The sequence below is a fragment of the Rhinatrema bivittatum genome, chromosome 19, assembly GCF_901001135.1.
Source record: "Rhinatrema bivittatum chromosome 19, aRhiBiv1.1, whole genome shotgun sequence".
In the NCBI taxonomy this organism is placed as follows: domain Eukaryota; kingdom Metazoa; phylum Chordata; class Amphibia; order Gymnophiona; family Rhinatrematidae; genus Rhinatrema; species Rhinatrema bivittatum.
In genome coordinates, this window is record NC_042633.1 from 37,691,320 (window position 1) to 37,700,490 (window position 9,171).

Sequence of the window (9,171 nt, forward strand, 5' to 3'; positions counted from 1 at the left end):
GAGCCTGCATCTATTCCTGTGTAATGTTACCTATAAGAAAGAAGAGAGCCTGCATCTATTCCTGTATAATGTTACCTATAAGAAAGGAAGAGAGCCTGCATCTATTCCTGTATAATGTTACCTATAAGAAAGGAAGAGAGCCTGCATCTGTTCCTGTATAATGTTACCTATAAGAATGGAAGAGAGCCTGCATCTATTCCTGTATAATGTTACCTATAAGAAAGGAAGAGACCCTTCATCTATTATTGTAAAATGTTTCCTATAAGAAAGAAGAGAGCCTGCATCTATTCCTGTATAATGTTACCTATAACAATGGAAGAGAACTGCTGCCTACACAGCCTGACAGGAGAGACCCTGCATCTATTCCTGTACAATGTTACCTATAAGAAAGGAAGAGACCCTTCATCTATTATTGTAAAATGTTGCCTATAAGGGGTAAAAGTGCTGCCAAAACATTGGAGACTCCTGCGCCTCGATTCAGTCTCCTCAGGAATTACAAAGCATTATGTAAAGGGGAGAAAAATAACCAGAGAGCACATAAAGCAGTCAATACAATAAAATGGCAGCTAATTTGGTTAAATTGAACTATTAACCAGTCTTTCCAGGAGCATAGAAAGTATATACATGGGTGCGTTTTATTTATATGAAGGTGTGTGTTGTAAGTTCATATCATTTATGGTGTGTGCATGTGTGACTGGTGCGTGCAGAGTGTGGTATATGTGTGCTTTGTATCTTTATGTATACATAATCACACTGTGGTTGTGTATATATCTATATATTTGTGTGCATGCTTCCCTTCTATCTTGTCAATGATTGTCCTCACTCCAAACTTTTGTAGACCTCAAGTCTTGGGTGGGGGCATCAGCCTTTTCCCACTTTATAAAACTGGTGAATGAAATGGGGTGGGGTGTGCAAGAAAGTAGTAAGGTTGGCATATTTTGTCCCCTAAATAAGGTGGGGTTAAAGATGCTTGGGTGTTTGGTTCTCTTTTGCCTTTTAGCATCTGTGTTTGGATTCTTTGCTGACTCCCTGTATCTGTATCAGGGTTTTTATGATATTTGTATCCTCATCTGCTTTAGGATGGTTTTCTGGGAAATGGGCTCTCAGATCTGACAGTAGTGTAAGCAGAGGCCGTGTAGGACATTACACTTTTTTACTGGTTCTGCATGTACAACTGACTGCAAACACAAACCCCCAGGATCAGATTCCCCTCCACTTCTCTTTACTGAACCTGAGGCCGGTTAACATGGAAGTGCAACAGAATCTGGGGCCATCCATTGCCTTGTCTGCTTTCAGCCAGGGCTTGAAGTTCATTAAACGTATTTTGAATCATTTTTATTTCCAGCCCAACACCATTTACAGGCTTAAAACTAGGTTTTAAATGGGTAAATCTGCTTTACCCTCATTGTCAATAGGTTTTATCTACATTAAGTGCACTTAACAGGTAAAAAGCTTTAGAAAACTGCTCCTATAGCATCTTACACAGACATGATCAACTCACCTGTAAATGTTGATTTTAGAGCTTGAAGGGTGATCTTTGCAGCAGTGATGGGGTATTTTAGTGCAGATGAACATGTGTAACACAATCTGGTCAGGCCTCACATAGCTAATCCTCGCTCCTTTTACCCCAGTACTGTATGAGCTTTCCAGACCAATCAGCTCCCTTCTTCTAAAGACGTGACCTGGATGCTCTCCAAAGCTCATGTAGAATGATAATTCCTGTGTTGGTCCAAGAAAAGGTGTCACACAGCTTAGGGAAAAGGCTATTATTCAGGACTAGAACACTACTTGTTCAAATATGTATTTATATAATTCTGAAATAACTCAAATGTTTAGTAATATGTATGTTTGTATCCCTTTTATCTAATAGACAATATATATAGCGATATATGTGTGTATGTGCATCAAAACTATGTCTTTGACACAAGCACTTCCCACAGGACCTATCACTAAAGCATGAACGTTGAAAACGGCCATCCACTGTCGCACCCGCAGGATACTGGGGCCCCTCAGATCCAGCTATCTTCAGGTCAATATCCACTCTCCACTTCTTAGCTTAAACTACTCAAAAAAGTAGTAAGCACCCAACATACCAAACTCTTTACAAAAACACCTTCTATATCTATCCCAATTTGGATTTTGCAAGTTCGTCAGTACCAAAACAGTAATCTCCCTCACCGCCAGTTCAGAGGCATAGATAATGGCCAGTCCTATATCTTAGCAATGTTGGACATCTCCGCATCATTTGATACCACTCACAAGATCCTCATAGACAGACTAACCAAAATTGGTCTAACTGGCACGGCCCTACACTGGTTTGTCTCATATCTAGAAAACATATCAAAGTCAAAATAGGCAACAGCAAATCAGAACCTATCAAACTCACTCAAGGAGTGCCCCAAGGTTCATCTCTTCAACATCTACATGCTTCCCATATGTAAACTTATCCAACCTAGGGCTCACACACTTCCATCTATGCAGATAACATCCAAATTCTAATCCCTATCACTGAATCTATCCCCAAATCACTCCATGGGAAACCCACCTCAATACTATCAACCAATTACTCACCCAAATGAACCTTGCCCTGAATACTTCCAAAACCAAACTCCTAATCATATCCCACAAACTAAGTCAAATGATCCTTACTGACTTAAACTCCATTGGCTACTCATAAGCTTTAGAATCTTACACAAGACTCTCACCATCATTCACAAGAGCATTCACAAACAGATCCCTATCAATCTTCCATGCCCACTCACTATCCACACCTTGAGACCTATCAGAGAAGCCTACAGGGATCACTATGCACCCTCCCAACCAAATCCACCTTTCATGCAGCCACCAGAGAACGAGCCCTCTGATAGCAGGGCCAAACATCTGGAATGCCACGCCCCCCTGATCTAAGACAAGAACCCTGTCTGATGTTCAGAAAAAAAAGCTCTACTTGGCTGTTTCAACAAGTCTTCCCTTAATTCAGAGTCCTCAATTATAAGATATTGCCATGCTGGGTCAGACCAAGGGTTCATCAAGCCCAGCATCCTGGGCTTGATGGACCCTTTATCCAGTGCTCTCCTTCACAGATATTGTGAATGGATTCGTTTTTGCTATAATTATAGAGTTATCTTCTGCTATTGGCTCCTCTTCCCCCCAGGTCCAGTACCCCTGTTTGATTGTAACTTTTGCCTTCCTCTATGTTTTGGTTATCCTTATTAACCTTTGTTTCTTGTAAACAGATAGAATCTATATTATGAATGTTGGTATAAAAAAAGCACTAAAATAAATAAATCCTAAACTACCCATAGCTCAAGAGGTAAGAGACCTAGCTGTAATCTTGGACAGCAAACTAAATCTAAAAAATTCATTAATGTGACGTTAAAGACTGCTACTTTAAACTATGTGTACTAAAAAAATTAAAACCCCCTCCTACAGCAATGATTTCTTAACCATCCTTCAAGCATTTATATTCTCCAAGATAGACTACTGCAACGTTATACTACTGGGACCCCCAACCACAACACTCAAACCCCTCCAAATGCTACAAATTTCCATTGCCAGAGTCCTCACAAACATCACTTCCATGGCTCCCAATGCAATTCAGAATCCTCTTCAAGAGTCTTACCACAATACACAAGATCATACATAATCCAAACATACACTGGACAAACCCCTCCTTCAACTTTCAAAAACCAAAAAGCCACAAGATCCACACAAACACCGAGACCCTACCAACACCCTCACCCGAGCTAACTCACCTGAACTCTACCAGGGAACGAGCACTATCAATTGCAGCACCCAACTGGAATTCCATGCACCAAGAGCTACATCTAGAACCCAACACCCAAAACGTCAACAAAAAACCCCAAACTGAAAACCTGACTGTTCAAACAGGCCTTTTCATATCCCCCCCTTCACTACCAAGCCCTGAAATTAGAGCAGCCTACAATACATGCCCTTGTGTATAGTTCTCTGCCCCCTCACCAACCTACTTTACTGTACTTTGTTATAATACAGTTATCTGCCTTCCTTCTACTCATATTTAAGAGTCACCCGACTTTTTGTAATTCAAACAAGCCTGAAATACTGTAATTTATCCTTTTAATGTTGAGATGTAGTTTCTCTCTTATGCTAATTTTCCATGTGTTTATACCTGTTCAATGTAAACCTGTGATGTGCAAACAAACGTCTGTATAAAAAAAAGCTATTAAATATAATCTTGTGATTATCTGTGGCACCGGGACAGACCTCACCCACCTCTTGCTCCTGCAGTAACCAGGCCAGCCGTGTGGTTCGCACTCGTCAGGAACCGGTGGAGGTATCAGAGATCATCTCCATCAACACAAGATACCTGAATCTGCAGGAGAATACTCAAGGTCATCAACACAGACATTCAAGCACCTTAGTCAACTGGAAATCTTACAGCTCAGCAAAAACCTGATCCGTACGATTGAGGTGGGAGCTTTCCATGGCTTGCCCAACCTGAGCACTCTGGAGCTTTTTGATAACCACTTGACCACTGTTCCCACTCAAGCTTTTGAATACCCTTCAAAGTTACTGGAGCTGTGGCTGAGAAATAACCCTATTGAAAGTATCCCCTCTTATGCTTTCAACCGTGTCCCATTCCTTCAGAGACTCGACTTGGGGGAACTTAAGCTGGAGTATATTTCAGAAGCTGCCTTTGAAGGCCTTGTCAGTTTGAGGTATCTTAACTTGGGCACGTGCAACTTGAAAGATTACCCACCCTGACTGCATTGGTGAGGTTGGAAGAACTGGAATTATCAGGGAACCACCTAGAAATGATCCAGCCTGGCTTGTTCCAGGGCCTAACCAGCCTTCGTAGGCTTGCAAGACCTCACACACAAGCTAAAGAATAGCGTCAGAGCCCTGCCAAATGCTTATAGCCTTCTTTAGCTTGCAAGACCTGGCACACAACTTAACAGTACTAGAGGACAAATCAGGCCCTGCCTCACACCAGCAGCAGGGCTCTAACACCATCCTGCTGCTCCCCTAGAGTCAGAACAGTGCTAGAGGACACATCAGGCCCTGCCACACACCAGCAGCAGGGCTCTAACACCATCCTGCTGCTCCACTAGAGTCAGAACAGTGCTAGAGGACAAATCAGGCCCTGCCACACACCAGCAGCAGGAGTCTAACACCATCCTGCTGCTCCACTAGAGTCAGAACAGTGCTAGAGGACACATCAGGCCCTGCCACACACCAGCAGCAGGGCTCTAACACCATCCTGCTGCTCCCCTAGAGTCAGAACAGTGCTAGAGGACACATCAGGCCCTGCCTCACACCAGCAGCAGGAGTCTAACACTCTGCCAAAGTGCTTAAGGCTGGGTGGTCCCAGGTCCACCAGCAGAGATTAAGCATTTTAAGCAGGGCTCTGTCAGGTCTGATTTGTTCTCTAACACTATATTAAGTTTCCTCTCAACTCTCATCAGCCCCTGTCCATCTGATTGACTCCACTGCTCCATTTTCCAAACTGGCTCCCTGGCTACTAACACTCCCAGGAACATCAAAAGTCCAAGGGCTCAGTTATAAAATGTCTCCACTGGTGCCCCTCGCAGGATTCAAACCCTCATTGGGCTGGCAGGGAGGCACCAAGCCCAACCAGTGAGTGCTGAGCCTGGCTTCTCCCCTTGAAGCTTCCTCTTTATGTCACAGACCTTCTCTCCCTGCCACAAATCCTAACAAACCAAAAAAAAAAAAAGAGTGTCCCAAAACAGGCCAGCAAAGAATTTAAGTGCAGCCCTGCTGCCCTCTCTGCCTCCTCCCTCCTATCTCTGCTCTCTACCACACTCCCCAGAAATACCTCCACCCAATTGGCAGTCTTGGAAATAGTTCATTAGCAATAAAAAAAAAAAGGGAAGGTTTTGAATCTGCACACTCACCTTCTCTGGTACCAGGATTTCAGTCCTTTCTCCCACAGTAAAGCAGTCCTCAGCAGCATCAGGCAGCCAGGACCCACTCCCTCCTCTCCAGTACCTGGAAAGAGACTTGAAATGCTTCACCTTGGCTCCTTTTTTTATAGGATGGAGACTCCGCCCCTGCTGGCCAGGGATTGGTTCCCGAGGCCCCACCCTCTTCCTTCCCCTCCCCTGCTGGCCAGGGATTGGTTCCCAAGGCCCCACCCTCTCCCTCCCAGGATCCACCGGTGGCTCAGGGCTCAGAAGGAGCCATTTATAAGCCACACGGTTCACATTCTGCCTCTGTTTTATTTAAACACACTTCTGTGTGATTTTTATTACAATAAACTTCTTTTTATCAGGAAAACAGCAAGTGCCCAACTCCTCTATCCATCATAATTCAGTCATCAGCCGATACAAGGTACAGAGCAATATCCCCAGCCCTTCCTTTATTCCCCCGCCCCGGAGAATGCTAGGATTTCCCCTTCTCCTAGGGCTTCCCTATAGTTGTAAAGGATCCAGCCTGTTTCTCCATATTGCAGCTGGGGACAGAGGCTCCGGGGTTTTTAATCCTCTTTCCAGGACTCTCTTGTATTACACCATCCAGGGATTAACAGCTCCTTGCCCGCAATCACAAGAATGAAATGTTCTCTCTTAAAATAAAAGAATCTTTCTAACGCAGAGCTGTGTGTGAGGGTCTCAGTACTGGAATAGCAGGAGGTGCTGCAGGGCAGGAGTGAGGTGCATTGGCAGAGCTGTGTGTGAGGGTCTCAGTACTGGAATAGCAGGAGGTGCTGCAGGGTAGGAGTGCGGTGCATTGGCAGAGCTGTGTTTGAGGGTCTCAGTACTGGAATAGCAGGGGGTGCTGCAGGGCAGGAGTGAGGTGCATTGGCAGAGCTGTGTGTGAGGGTCTCAGTACTGGAATAGCAGGAGGTGCTGCAGGGCAGGAGTGAGGTGCATTGGCAGAGCTGTGTGTGAGGGTCTCAGTACTGGAATAGCAGGAGGTGCTGCAGGGCAGGAGTGAGGTGCATTGGCAGAGCTGTGTGTGAGGGTCTCAGTACTGGAATAGCAGGGGGTGCTGCAGGGCAGGAGTGAGGTGCATTGGCAGAGCTGTGTGTGAGGGTCTCAGTACTGGAATAGCAGGGGGTGCTGCAGGGCAGGAGTGAGGTGCATTGGCAGAGCTGTGTGTGAGGGTCTCCGTACTGGAATAGCAGGGGATGCTGCAGGGTAGGAGTGAGGTGCATTGGCAGAGCTGTGTGTCAGGGTCTCAGTACTGGAATAGCAGGAGGTGCTGCAGGGCAGGAGTGAGGTCGCCCGTATGACATAGTGAGGTTAAAGGTAGCGTCGGCGCCATTTTGAAGATTGGCAATACGGCCCGCGTGCAGGAGGTCGCTCCCGGACCCCTGCTGGACTTTTGGCAAGTCTTGTGGGGGTCAGGAGGCCCCCCCCAAGCTGGCCAAAAGTCCCTGGGGGTCCAGCGGGGGTCCGGGAGCGATCTGCACGCATGACGTCGGGAGCCAGGAACCAAAATGGCGCCGGTGCTACCTTTGTCCTGTCACATGATAAGGGCAAAGGACCACCGGCGCCATTTCTCAACGCAGCCGTGGCCAGAGAGCTGGAGATCACGTCAGGAACCCGCCCCCCCCCTGGACCCCAGGCAATTTAAAACATTTGGGGGGGGGTTCGGGAGGGTGGGGGATTTGTTTTAAAGGTTCGGGGTGGGTTTTAGGGGTTTTTTGGTGTGCCGGTTTTCCCACGCCCTATTTAACGATACAATACAAATGCCCCTGATGATAAATCGGGGGCATTTGTATTGTATCGTGCACTCTAACTATTTTGGATGATTTTAAAATTATCTGACGATAATTTTAATCGCTCAAAAACGATTTACATCCCTAATTTGGAGACAGACACACACTAGTTCTTTTATTAAACAGTATATTGAACCACCAGAGGTGGCAGTAGTGAGCTGGAAGCGCCCGGCTGGGCTGAGGTCCCTCAGGTATTGGAACAGCGATCCCTGGTTCCCTGTACGTACCTTGATCAGTCCAGACAGTGGGTCATGTCCCCAATCCAGCAGATGGAGTCAGCACAAGCTTTGAGGGGGCGTCACCATATATCCTACTACCCCCTCTGCAGGAGTTCAGTATCTTCTGACTCCAGCAGATGCGAGTAGGGGAATCAGGCTTCCCCTCCTTTTCCTTTTTCTTCACTTTCTTGCTTGATTATGGCTTCTTGTTGTCTTTTTCTGTGGATCAAGTTTGTATCAAGTTTGTATTAAGTTAAAAAAAAAAAAAAAAGTAAGGCAGAGTTCTTTCAACTTCTGGGGAGTGGCTTCTCTTCCTTGTCTCTTCTCTGCGGCCTTGCTGTTTATTTCTCGTTGCAGCCAGGGGTAAGTTTGTTTTTCCTTTGCAGTTTTTCCCTTCACAGCTCAGCCCCCGGTGCCCGCGAAAGCCGGTGGAGCCGGCCTCTTCGCTCTTTACTCCCTCACCCGCGGCCATTTTACAGCTCCTCATGGGCTGCTGAGCCATTTAGGGAAAGATGTCTGGGGTGGGTCGTGTGGCCGGGAAGGCCCCCCCGCGGCACCCTACTCTATTTTCAGACAGCGGGCAGTGCGGGCCGACCGGGCCCCCCCCCCGCAGCGGCACTTTTGTGCGCATGCCCCCCCCCCCCCCCCGGTGGCTTTTTCTTTTCTCCTACAGCGATCCCGATGCCGCGGCCGTCCCACTGTGCGGCCTGCAGAGACCCGGGGTCCCGGATTTCCCGGGAGGGCATCTGTGCACGATGCCTTCCCGGGGGGGGGAAGGTACCTCACAGTCCCTGACTGATTTCTCTTTTTTGCCCGGGCGGCACGGGCCGGCCACTCCGCCATTTTTGGCGGGAACGGCGGCCATTTTACATTCTGAGCGCCCTGAGGCGCAGGCCACAAGGGGGAACGGATCCCTGGAGGCCACGAGGGAGAACGGATCCCTGGAGGACTCTACCAGCGGGGGTGTTCCCCCGATTTTGGTGCAGGAACCAAGCACCCAGAGCCGGGGAGCAGGAACCACGCCGCCCCCGAAGCGCACCCGAGCAGGCCGGGGTTCTCTCCAGAGTTTATCCTGCTCATGCATACCGCTTATCTGCAGGGGCTGGAAGCACCTGTGGGACCCCCCCCCCCCCCTCCTAAGATCCCTCGGATGTCACCCTCGACGCCGGCCCCCCCCCCCCCCGACCCTCCGGGAGTGGGGGCCTCCCGCCTTCCTACCCGGGTCCGATC